Raw genomic sequence first — 13225 nt, forward strand, 5'->3', positions numbered from 1 at the left:
ACGGAGGCTTGAGTAGTAGATGTTTTGTGGGTGGGATATCTACTTCCCTTCAAGTTTTCTCCTTCTCTCTCCGATTGTCCATTCCATCAAATAACATATGTTTAGGGCTCGCCGAAGGATCTGGCTGTCCGAGAAGAAGTGAAGGTAATGATGGAAAAAGGAACTGTGTAGGTCGTGAGGGATTGATCCCCCTGTTTCTACAGCCAGATCTTTCCAGTGGTAAAGGCATTGGGTGATTGGAGATTGGTCATAGACCTGTCTTCCCTGAACGTTTTCATCAGAAAGACTCAGTTCAAGATGGAAACGTTCCCCACAGTTCTAGCAGCCATCAGACAATAGACCTGAAGGATGCTTACTTCCAGATTCCAGTCTGTCAGTTATGTCACAAGTTCCTTCGCTTCATTATGGGAGTTGATCCAGGACAGAGACCATCTGTTCCAATTTTGTCACAGCCAAGGGATAGTAAATTTGGAGAGGTCAGATCTTACACCCAGCCAAAGAGCAGAGGGTCCTTTCCATCAGATCCACGCATTGACAAGTTCAAGACCATTGTACAGTCCTTCCTTTCCAGACAAAAACAACCAGCATGTCAGTGGCATATCGTTCTAGGTCACCTTTCATCCCTGGAGAAGCTCGCTCCTCACAGCCGTCTCCATCTTCAATCCCTTCAGTAGAGATTTGAAAGAGTTTTGGTCCCCATCAAAGGATTCTCCCTTCCTCCAAGTTCCTCTCTCAAAGGAAGTGAGACAGGACTTGGCATGGTGGCTGGACAACAGGAACCTGACCATAGGAGTGCCCCTTCATGCTTCCCCTCCGGAGATTCTTCTGTTCTCAGACACCTCGAACGAGGGTTGGTGGGCACACTTGGAAGATATTCTGGCTGTTGAGTAATTAATCTTTCACTTAACAGATCAGAGGCATATGACTCTTTCCTATACTCTAGCAATTGACCAGGAAGTGAGCCCATGTGAGCCAAACCACCAGTCAGTTCTAAAGCTTACTTTATCCTCCCACCAAAAGTAAGTCTCCCCATACATAAAGAACTGTATCCTCCCACCAAAAGTAAGTCTCCCCATACGTAAAGACAGACAGTTTGTTTCGTGTATAAACAAATGACAAATTTTTAGTCAATTTGTATTTTTCATAACTTACAAACCTGAGGTCTTTACGCAGATGGACCACCTCAAGCCACCCCTCTTTACATTCTTAAGGATGCACTCAACCACAAACCTGAGGTCTTTACGCAGATGGACCACCTCAAGCCACCCCTCTTTACATCCTTAAGGATGCACTCAACCCCCCTCAGTTGTGTGGACTTTGAAGGAGCCAAAAAATATTTTGACTTTTCACATTTTCATTCCTCCTGTGATAGATTATTGATGATGAAAAATTCTTTTGCCTTGCTTTAGGTATTTTAATCAGTTACAGAGTTGCCTTTTGTAATTTCCAGAATGCAACATTTGCATTTGCTGTTTGTATCAAGCACACCATGAACTTTAAAGAATACAAAAAACATTAGCCTCTTATTCGTTAGCATTCTTTTCTGTACATTTAACCATCTTTTCAGTTAATGAATATACATGAATGAAAGCAATTTGTATATCTTGAATAAGGGAATAGGTTACATTGTTGTCTTACTGCTTATGCAGTTATTGTCACAATGGTTGTTTGAGCACTGTACCAAAATTTATCGTTTAGTCATCATTCCTTACACAAAATAGTTCAGTAATAATTGTATTTACAAAGAATTTAAATTTAGGTATTGTACATTGTAAAAATAATTCTGGGAATGATTTCTAGTATTCACTAATTAAAGGAGGACATTCATAGGTTATCTACATATGGAAGTACCCAGTAGGATAGTATATGTAATATGCTATATTTTTACAATGGATTTAAATCTGCATTTTTTTATACTAAAACTGGGTTCAAGGAACCAAGTCTGTCTTGAGTCAAGGGCAGAATTTGTACCATATACATTATCTTCACATTCATGTTTTAAACCCATTTCTGGACATTTCAGAACCTTGTGTATGAGCAGGGTGTTTTATAGCCTAATTGTTCTTACCTTATCTGTGATAAGCTGAATCCTTGTCAGATATTTTAATTTACTGTAATTTTTATTTTTAAAAAGGTGTTTGGTGTATTTATACCAATACAAGATCTTGCAGGAGACAATCTAAATTTTTTTCTATTATATAGTTTGGTTTGCTCTTCATGTTACATTTTCATCGTAATTCAAGAATTTTATGTGATGTATTTTGTATTTGATATATATCAGTCTTTTTGGATAAATTTCTGTTAGTGTTATTTTGTATGAAAATGTTGAATTTACATGTTTTTTCTCTTTTCAGATGTTTTTGGTTTAAGCATCGCCTCTTTTGCTGCATTTTAATAACTTTTTTTGTAACTAAGTTGTAAATTGTGTTGTATCATCAGTGTAAGGTACGTGCAGTATTTATAATTTTTACAGTTGCAGGTATATCGTGCTCTCAGAACACGGTTAAGCCTTGGCATGCATAGTTTTTCAGGGTATGAGATTAAGTTTTGTCATCTTGAAATATAATTTTGTTCATGAAACTTACCTGTCAGATATATATATAGCTGTATTCTCTGTTAGTCCGACAGAATTTCAAAACTTACGACACACGCAGTGGGAGATCAGGTGGTTAGTACCCATTCCCGCCGCTGGGAGGCGGGTATCAGGAACCATTCCCATTTTCTATTCAGATTTTCTCTGTCGCCGGTACTGTCAACACTTGTTTTCAGTACCTCCGTCTTGGATTTCGGATAAAACTTGATTGTCACTTGAGTATTTGTTTGATTTTTGGTTTTTTGACTTGGACTTGTGGCTAGGCATACGCTATTGTGGATTGTTTTGGATTTGGCTTTGTTTTTTCCTGGGAGTAAGATGTCTGAATCTAGTTCTTCTAGTTATCGAGTTTGCCGTGTGCAAGACTGTAAGGTGAGGCTACTGAAAATTTCGGCAGATCCTCACACTGTATGCTCAGGTTGTAGAGGACATGTTTTGTTTGTTGAATGACCGATGCAAGGAGTGTGAATCTTTGTCTGATGCTAGTTGGAGGACTTATGATTCTTATGTGAGAAAGCTAGAGCGAGATAGGCTCAGGAGGTCTTCCTCCAGAAGTGGTAGGAGTCAGGGTAGTGTGCTTTCACCTGTTAACCCTCCTGTAGACGTAGCTCTTCCTAACCCTGTGGTGTTGCCCCCTAACCCTGGGGTTGTGTCTGCGGATGGTGATGCCCTGGCGATTATTATGTCTTCCATTCGTACCTTGGAAGCTAATATGCTCGCTCTTCAAAGTGCTGTGAAGTGCAGTGATAGTGTCCGTCCCCCTAGTGTTGTGGAGGGGGCGTCAGATCGGCCGTATAACGCCTCTAGGTCTAGACCTCTGTCGGACTCCCAGGACTCAGGGAGTGGGCAAGTCGAAAGCCGCAAGAGGGTTACGCGGACCCCCCACCGATCTGGCGCCCTTCGCATGTCCTGATGACGCTTCCCAGGCTGCCAGGATCGTGCACGGGCACGAATCTTGGCGATTGCTTCTCTTCCCCGATTCCTCCTCCTCGCGCCGGGAATGGAAATCTCGGATTCTCGCCCTTTGAAGAGAAGCTTCAAAGAAGGGGGACTTCCCACGCCCCTTTTCTCGTGACGCTCCGCTCTTCTCCGAGGATTTTGACGCCATCCCACCGCAGAAGAGGACCAGGACGTCATCAGACGATGACGCTTTTGAGCGCTCCGCTCGCTCCAGAAAGAAGGCTGTTGCTTCCTGTGAGAAGCAAGAAGGCGTCCCTCGCCCCTCTTCTTCTCATAGGATCAGTCCTCTCCTGAGGTAGAATCTTCTCCTACTGTAAGCTGCTCCTAGGCATGCAGGAGCAATTGGCTTCTTTAATGGCCCAGAAGGAGACCGATGCGTGTCGTCGCCGGAAGGATTCGGCTGCCAATCAAGAGGTCTAAACCTTCCCTTCTCCTTCTCCTCGTTCGCCGCCGTCTCATGCTTCGCCTCCCGCTAGAAGTCCTGTTGCTCAGCGTTTTACTGGTCTTGGCAGGGATCGCAATTTCGCTTTCTGATACGCTTCACGCTGCCAGGCTTGACGCCTCGTTTCGACGACCCTCTTGTTTCTCGTCATGACGCTTCTCATGCTGCCAAAGCGTGACGCTTCATGCTGCTAAGCGTGGCGCTTCTCATGCTGCTAAGCGTGACGCTTCTCATGCTGCTCGGCAGGACGCCTCCCCCTTGCTGCTCGACATGACGCCTCCCTTGCTGCTCGTCATGACGCCCCTGGCTGCTCGTCAGGACGCCTCCTTGCAGTTCGTCAAGACGCCTCCCTTGCTGCTCGGCACGACGCCTTTCTTGCTGCGAGGGCATGACGCCTCCTCGCTGCTCGCTCACCAGGACTCTCGTCGGATCGTTCGTCAAGAAGCTCGTCGGGATTCTCGTCAGGACGCCGCTCGTCGAGACTCTCATTTAGATTCTTCTGCTCGTGACTTTCGTGACTCCTCTCTCGGACTTCTTCCAAGCAGAAGTCCCTTTTGCATGTTGGTCTGCAAGGACTTCGTCCTTCCGGTTCTTCTCCTGCCCTTCCGTTGCTCCTGTGGAAGAAGGAGAGCTTTCTTGCGCTTCGGATCCTGCAGTTGAGGATCAGTCTCTTCTTCTTCAGCTTCTGCAGACTACCAAGTCTTAACTAGGCTGCTGAAAGACTTGTTTTGGGACAAGTTTCAACCCTCTGCTCCTCGCCCTCCCCTCGCAGCTAACCTCGTCTAAGTCACAAAAGTCTTCTGGTTTTGTGAAGATGGCCACGTCTCTCTCACGAAGAGGGCCTTTAACAAGGTTCAAGAGTGGATGGACTCCAGGAAGGCTCAGTGCAAGACTTCTTTCGCCCTACCTCCATCAAGATTGAGTGGTAAAGCAGGAATTTGGTACGAGACAGGAGAGGAGGTTGGTTGGAGAGTTCCTTCCTCTTCCCAAGGGGATTTTGCCAGCCTTGTGGACGCTCCCAGAAGGTCTCTCCTTTCTTCAGCAAAGGTGTCCTGGTCTTTATCTGAGATTGATCACCATCTGAAAGGCCTTTTCAGGTCCTTAGAAGTTTTTAACTTTTTGGACTGGTGCCTGGGAGTCTTGGACTTGCAGGCTCGTAGCCCTGACTCCATTAGCCTGGGAGACTTGTTTAGTGTCCTATCCTGTATGGACAAGGCGGTTAGGGATGGCTCCAAGAACTGGCTGCCCATTTCTGTGCGGGGCTTTTAAAGAAGAGAGCCATTTACTGCAACTTCAGGTGAAGTCGGTCTCTCCTACTCAGAAGGCAGAATTGTTCGCCTCCGCTTTCTAGCCATCTTTTCCCCAACCCTTAGTCAGGATATGGCCTCCACATTGCAAGAGAAGGCTACTCAGGACCTCCTGGCCCAGTCTTCTAGACGTCCTGCAGCCCCTTGACTTCTTCCCTTGGGCAGACTTCAAGATTCAGAAGCCCTTTCGTGGAAGACCTTCCTCTAGATCGTCCTTTCGAGGCAGAGGTCCTCAAGAGGTAGAGCCCTTCTAAGACCAGGGGCAAGAAATGACTCCAGAGACCTTCAGACACCGGTAGGAGCCAGGCTCCTTTCTTTTTGCAAAAGCCTGGAGAGAGAGAGGACGGACAGCTGGTCCCTCCAAGTCATCGAAAAGGGATACAAGATCCCATTCCTCGTATTGCCTCCATTGAGTACGATTCCCATAGATCTGTCGCCATCCTATCATCAGGAGAAACAACAAATTCTCTTCAACCTGCTCGATCAAATGCTCGAGAAGAGAGCTGTGGAGCAAGTCTCGGATTTACAATCCCCGGGCTTTTACAACAGGCTGTTTCTGGTTCCGAAGCAGTCAGGGGGTTGGAGACCAGTTCTGGACGTCAGCAAGTTGAACCATTTCGTTCTGAAGGAAAAGTTCGTAATGGAGACGTCCCAGTCGGTCATGGGAGCCCTAAGACCAGGCGACTGGATGGTTTCTCTCGATCTCCAGGACGCCTATTTTCACGTCCCTATACATCCTCTATCGAGGAAATACCTGAGATTTGTCCTGCGGGGACAGGTATTCCAGTTCAGGGCCCTTTGCCGGGCTCAGCACAGCTCCTATGGTTTTCACGATCTTGATGAGGAATGTTGTGAGATGGCTTCGCCTTGGAGGAATAAGAATCTCCCTTTATTTGGACGATTGGCTCATTGAGCCTCGTCAATGACAAGGTGTCTGGAGGATCTCCACACGATTTTGACCTTGACGAAGTCCCTGGGACTTCTGGTGAATTTCGAAAAGTCCCATCTGACCCCGACTCAGTCCATCGTTTATCTGGGGATTCAGATGGATTCAGTGGCTTTCGAGCATTTCCGTCTCAAGAAAGACAACTTCAATGTTTAGAAAAAGTTTCAGCCTTCCTGAGGAAAGAAACATGCTCGGTGAGGGAATGGATGAGTCTGCTGGGGACCATTTCATCACTGGAGAAGTTTGTTTCCTGGGGAGACTGCACCTCAGACCGCTTCAATTCTTCCTTGCAGAGAACTGGCACGACAAGGAGAATCTAGAAGCTTCTCTGAGTATCTCGCCAAAGGTAAAGAATCACCTTCGGTGGTGGCTCGATCCATCGAAGTTGGCAGAAGGCCTTTCTCTTCAACTTCAGAACCCCGACCTAGTGTTGTTTTCCGACGCGTCCATTTCGGGTGGGGAGCAACACTGGGGAGGGAAGAAGTGTCGGGCACCTGGGAGGGGAACAGGTGTCCTGGCACATAAACCTCAAAGAATTGGGGCGATTCAGTTGGCCCTTCTTTTCTTCGAGGAGCGAGTCTCGAACCGGTTGTCCAGATCAACTCGGACAACACCACGGCCCTTTCATACCTCAAGAAACAGGGGAACTCACTCTCGGTCCCTGTTCGCCTTAGCAAAAGGACATTCTTCTGTGGGCACAGGCCTAAAATATTACGATCCTCACGAGGTTTGTTGCAGGCGTGAGAGAGAACGTCCGCGGATCTTCTAAGTCGGCAGCGACAACTGCTCCCGACCGAATGGATCCTACACCAAGAGGTGTGTCAAGGACTGTGGAAGCTTTGGGGACGTCCCTTGATAGATCTCTTCGCAACCTCCAAGACGAAGAGACTTCCTCTTTACTGCTCCCCTGTTTCTCGACCCAGGAGCTCTCAGTGGACGCTCTTCTTTGGGATTGGTCGGGGATGGACGTGTATGCCTTTCCTCCGTACAAAATCATCGGAGAAGTCATCAGAAAGTTTGCGTCGTCGGAAGGGACGAGGATGACGTTGATCGCCCCATTTTGGCCTTCGAGGAATGGTTCACAGAGGTCATGTCCTTCCTAGTAGACTTTCCGAGATTTCTGCCCATGAGAGTCGATCTACTCAGACAACCCCACTTCGAGAGGTACCACAAAACCTCCCGCTCTGTGTCTGACTGCATTCAGACTATCGAGAAGCTGGCCAGAGCGAGAGGTTTTTCTAGACCAGTGGCGAAAGCTATTGCCAGAGCGAGAAGACTCTCTTCCAGCAATTTGTACCAATCGAAGTGGACCGTCTTTAGGAGATGGTGTAGAAAGAAGGGCATTTCCTCCACCACGACCTCTGTGAGCCAGATAGCAGACTTCCTCTTTTTTCTGAGGAATGATGTGAAACTTGCAGTCTCGACTTTAAAGGGGTATAGAAGCATGCTATCATCTGTTTTTAGGCATAGAGACTTGGATCTGTCTAACAACAGAGACCTTCACGATCTCTTCAGATTTTTCAAACCTCAAGGTGCCTCTGCCAAGGACTCCCTTCTTGGAATTTGGATGTTGTGCTTCGGTTCCTAATGTCCAGTTCGTTTGAGCCTCTTAGTTCTGCGTCATTGAGGAACATTACTAGGAAGACTATTTTTCTAACCGCTCTAGCAACGGCAAAGAGGGTTAGTGAACTGCAAGCCTTTAGTAGGCATATAGGCTTTAAAGGGCATAACGGGTTTGTTCTTTAAGCCCTTCCTTTTAGCGAAAAATGAAAGCCCGTCTAACCCTTGGCCCAAGAGCTTGAAATCAAGGGTATGGCTGAAATCCTTATTCAAGAGCCAGAGAGAGTCCTTTGCCCTGTTAGGGCTCTCAAAGTCTACTTAGACAAGACGAAGGAAAGTCGAGGTCCCTCAGATAGTTTATGGTGTTCCGTAAAAAGAGACCGGACTTACCTATGTCAAAGAATGCTCTGGCTTTCTTTTCTGAGAGATACGATTAAAGAAGCCCATTCATGCTGTCAAGACTCTGATTTTTAAACTTCTGAAAGTCAATGCTCACGAGGTGAGGGCGGTTGCGACTTCAGTGGCTTTTCAGAAAAATATGTCACTCAGTAACATTCTGGGTGCCACATTTTGGGAGCAACTCTGTGTTCGCTTCACACTACCTGAGAGATGTGAAGACGACATATGAGAACTGCTTCTCGCTAGGACCATACGTTTCCGCAGATACTTTCCTGGGGCAGGGGATGACACTCATCCTATCCTATAGAAAATGGTTGGATAGTGTTTTTATGGTTGTTGGGTCGACTGCCTGTGCGGACTTCCCAATCTTTAGCTTTAGTTGCGTTATCCTAACTTAGTTAGGCTTGGTCAGGTGGTTGGTTTTGCTTCGTTTGCCCTCATTGTATGGTCAATATGGTCTTGTCACATTGTGGTCACGCCCCGTTGACAGATCATCTAGAACTCACCAGCTATACAGGTCACACCCTTGCTGGAGACTCTAGTTAAGCAGAAGCGGACTTGGGTGACAGTAATCACGAAGTCAGCTATGCTAACAGGTAAGGAACCAAAATATCTTTCACCTACTTGTAGTGTGTTTTTTCCAAATCTATTCTGTCTGTACCCACCTCAATGGTGGTATTCAGCTATATATATATCTGACAGGTAAGTTTCATGAACAAAATGATATTTTAATGATAAAATAAAGTTTGTTCATACTTACCTGGCAGATATATATATTCATAGTGCCCGCCCACCTCCTCAGGAGACAGTGGCACTAGAAAATCTGAATAGAAAATGGGAATGGTTCCTGATACCCGCCTCCCAGCGGCGGGAATGGGTACTAACCACCTGATCTCCCCACTGCGTGTGTCGTAAGTTTTGAAATTCTGTCGGACTAACAGAGAATACAGCTATATATATATCTGCCAGGTAAGTATGAACAAACTTTATTTTATCATTAAAATATCATTTTTCATTAAATTGTTAATTGTGAACACACTGCATGTGACTCTGCTTTTCTATTAAAAATAGATTTTTGTAATGAAAAATAATTGGGGGAGATATAGTGATTGATTTAATTTTTTATTTTTCTTGTTAACAACCTTTTAACTGTAGGTATAGTCCACTAATAATTAGCTGATAAAGTTATAAGCACTGTGTATGAAGGAACTTCTGAATGAGTATCCGCTTAACCAATTTATACATTACTGGATAACAGTACAGTATTTAACAGCCTAAGGAAGTACTGAAAATTCAAGAAAGCTGGGTTTTTTACTTTCTTTCATGGAGAATGGGCAGAAAAGGTGGGTTACAGGGGCAGCAATTATAAGGTGAATTTTCCAACCATTAACATTGTGTACTAGATAAAATTTTGATCTTTAGACAAGTAATGGTATGTGAAGTATTAAAGTTCTGAACATTATGCAAGAAAGTTTGATAATCTAAGGGTAGTAAAGGGACCTTAAAAGGGCAGATTAAATTTCATTGAGGGCACATGGCACTTGTTTTTGGCAGAATGAGAAAGGTTGAGAAACAGAAATAGGTGGAACTGTACAAGGTTTTGAGGAAAATATTGGTAACATACCAGAAACAATTACCATAGCCATGGTCTTTGTTTTGAATTCTCAACAAGAGAGTTTTCTCAGATTGTATGGCTTTGACAGTAAAGAAATTCTTCCACAGGAAAGGAAATCAAAGTAAATCTTGTCCACTCAAAAGGAGCATAGGCAAGATGTTAGTTTTATTTACTTTAAAGGCATACAGGTTTATTTATTTATTTATTTTTTTTTTTTTTGAAAGAGGAAAGGATGTTTAACAGAAACAAGTGCAGTCACACAAGCAGATTTTGAGGAGAAATTCAGTAATTTAACCTGAGACTAAGTAGTTGTGTTCTTGGCCATATATTTCAAGTAGGATCATGACAAGACTTTTTGGGATTAAGAATACATGGCCAAAATATTTAGCCAATGTCCGAGGGCATAATTTGAGAAAGAAACAGTATTACAAACTCAAACGGTCACAGACATAGCTATTAAGAAATTAAGATCTTAGGAAATTGGCTAAATACATGACCATACCAAATTATAGGCTAATTTAATGTAACACTCAAGTGTGTTCAGGAGAATGCCCATACAAATACAGATGCTCCCTGAGTTATGATGGGGTTAAGTTCTAAAAAAAAACCTGTTGTTAAGCAAAGATATTGGCAGCTGCAAACAAGCCTTAGATATATATATATATACTGTATATGCCTGCTTTTGCTTCACTAATGCACATCATGAATTAGTTATACCATATACCCTATTCTAGCTTCAAGACAATCTCTCCAGATCTTTAATAGGCAGTTACGAGGTACAGCACAGCTGCTACCCCTTGCAATCTTTGTTACTCATTCTTGTTCCTTGGTGCCAAGGTGAAGGAATTGTTCATATGCCTATCCTTTCCACTGAAGGATATAGTGGAACTTGTTTGTTGCCATGCATGCCATTTTTTCCCCTAAGACAGCTTCAGCTTCATCTTTATAGTCGGGGTTTTTTCCCTTGGGTCTGTTTCAGTCTATATGGCCCTTCCTTAGCCTAAGGTATATTTTCTTCCATTGATTGCATTTCACAAGTTTTCTGTCTCCAATCCTCTTGACTTCTTTAGCTCAACTCCAGGAATAGATGATCTGTCAGGGTTCCTTTCATTCTGCCTCACAACTACCACACTTCATTTCTTGTGTGAGGATTTAGGAGGATCTCAGTCCCTCTGTTGAGAGGGTTCCAGTAGAATGACTGAAATTCCATGTTTAACATTTTTCCCTTACACTTTTGTCAAGTCACTATACCCTGGCCACTTCTTACTTTAATGCCGGCCAACTAGAAGGTGAGCATGGCATCTTCCCTTTTGATTCCTGTGCCCTTTGAACATAATTCCCAGTCATTTGCTTGGACAGACATATTTCTACTCTTTATTAGCACACACGATTTGTTACTCTTAACCCCATTAAGGTGAAATTCAGCTTAGTTATCAAGGGAATGATCCTGAACAACAGTTTTCCTCTTTCTGCAAGTAAACAGCCATTGGCCCCTGGATGCTTTCTCCCTAGCCTTACAGTGGCTACTCAAAACCATTTAAAAGTTTTCCCAGCTCATTTCAGAGCTTCACCTTACCTAAGGTGCATGGTTGGACTTAGGTTTGTGGGTCTCTTCCTGCCCTTTTTGTCCTTTCCAGTTATTGGACACCCCAATTTGTGTTCATGCTGGACTGGTGGATGCAGAAAACTACACATCCAAGAATCTGTCTGAAGACTGGTCTGATGATATGTCTGTTTCTTTTTTTACAAGGTGGGGCAGGGACAAGTGTAGCTCGGTACCACATATGACCAAATTATGATAGAGTACTGTACAACTAAGCTGACTGACAATTTTTCCTGTTTTATAACAGAAAAAAATAGGATTCCCTGTATCTATCTTAGTGTATGGTTCAACATGGTGAATTAACTCTGACATAACACCATATCAGCCTCTACATTCCTATACCAGGCTGAATAGTAGGTTCCAGGAGTCAGCCCCCCTGCTCGTATACATGATTGGGAATTTGACAGTTCCTGGTGGGTGTTTGAATATCATCCAGCCCCTCAGTAAGCAGAGATATGCAGAAGATAACCTTGCATGTTCTTTAACCCTTTCACTTACTGATGACTGATATAGACATCAGCCAAATTTAAGCCCATCACATTTTCCTGACATACTCAGTTGTCAAAAAAAAAAAAAAAATGCACAAACCAGTAGCAAAGATGAGTGTTCCTGGTATTTTTTATATACTGTATATGCAACATGTTTATTTGTTTATTATTGTTTTAAATTTTTTTTAAATTATATTTTTCTTTTTTTCATGAGAGAGAGAGAGAGAGAGAGAGAGAGAGAGAGAGAGAGAGAGAGAGGAGGGAGAGAGAGGTAGAATGAATAAATGCTTGACTTTTTTTTTTTTTTTTTTTTTTTTTTTTTTTTTTTTAAGAAAAAGTGACGCTTCTTTGTCCTTAATTTTTTCATATATTCCATGGTATAATTTAAACTTGCATTGCAGTAACTAGGTAATTTGGCTTGTCTCCTTGAAGGGGAAAAGCTGGAGAAGCGCCCATGGGTTCTTGTCGGTCCTTGGACTTGCAGATCAACTTCAGGTCAGACCTGGCCCCTTCCACTTAAGCAGTGTACCAAGAAATTCATGATGACACACCAAAGTTAGTTTGCCCTTCACGAATTTGTTTGTCACTCTCAACTTCTGGCCAAGTCTTTGCAGATGTTGATAGGTCATTTGTGTTAGAGAAGCCAGTTCCATGCATTCACTTGTGTATTCACCCACTCCAGCTTCAGATTTTTATGATCTTTAATGGTGGTAAGAATAACCTAATCTGATGAACAGTCATATTGGTAACACCTAATCACTAACTTCTAATGTTTTTGGATTTCAGATGAGGACAGGGGTGCCACTTGCTAGATTCTCAGGCATAGGGGATCTGGTCAAGCAAGGACAGGCACCGGCACCTTTTGTTTTGCTCTGAGGTTAGTCTTCTTAGGCCTCTTGGCAATCATGACCATTTGGGTTGTTGCATTGGTGTCATGGTTGACGGCAATAAAGCTGTAGCCTACCTGAGAACTTATTGGGTACAAGGGCACTTTTGTGGCATTGTTTGTTCTGGGAGATCACAGCAATTTGGCAGATACTGTCAGCATGGCTAATCAGGTCCTTTCTTTAGAGTGGGTTGTTCACTTTGGTGTCTGCAAGACCCTCTGGAGCATGTAGGAAATGCTTTGATGGGTTGACTGCAATGTTATTGAATGCCAGACTCCCACTGTATTGTTCCCAACAGCTGGACTCGAGTTTGGGTAGTGGACTTATGCTCCAGAATTACAGTCTAGAGGTCTTTATTTTTTCCAGTTTTTGAACGTCCCAGTGAAGTTTTGACTTCAGGGAACTCGTGAGGTAACTCTCACTGG

The 13225-nt window shown here is 43.8% G+C and overlaps 1 long non-coding RNA gene across 2 annotated transcripts in view; it reads left to right on the forward strand.

The window, feature by feature from the left end:
• The window catches only part of LOC136830347 (uncharacterized), a 32635-nt gene that overhangs the window by 13285 nt on the left and 6125 nt on the right, over positions 1-13225 (forward strand). For both annotated transcript variants that reach the window (XR_010850641.1, XR_010850645.1), the window contains exon 2: positions 2355-2445. This is a non-coding gene — a long non-coding RNA (uncharacterized lncRNA). The remainder of the gene's footprint in view (positions 1-2354; positions 2446-13225) is intronic.

Source organism: Macrobrachium rosenbergii, chromosome 1, assembly GCF_040412425.1.
Source record: "Macrobrachium rosenbergii isolate ZJJX-2024 chromosome 1, ASM4041242v1, whole genome shotgun sequence".
Taxonomy (NCBI): Eukaryota; Metazoa; Arthropoda; class Malacostraca; order Decapoda; family Palaemonidae; genus Macrobrachium; species Macrobrachium rosenbergii.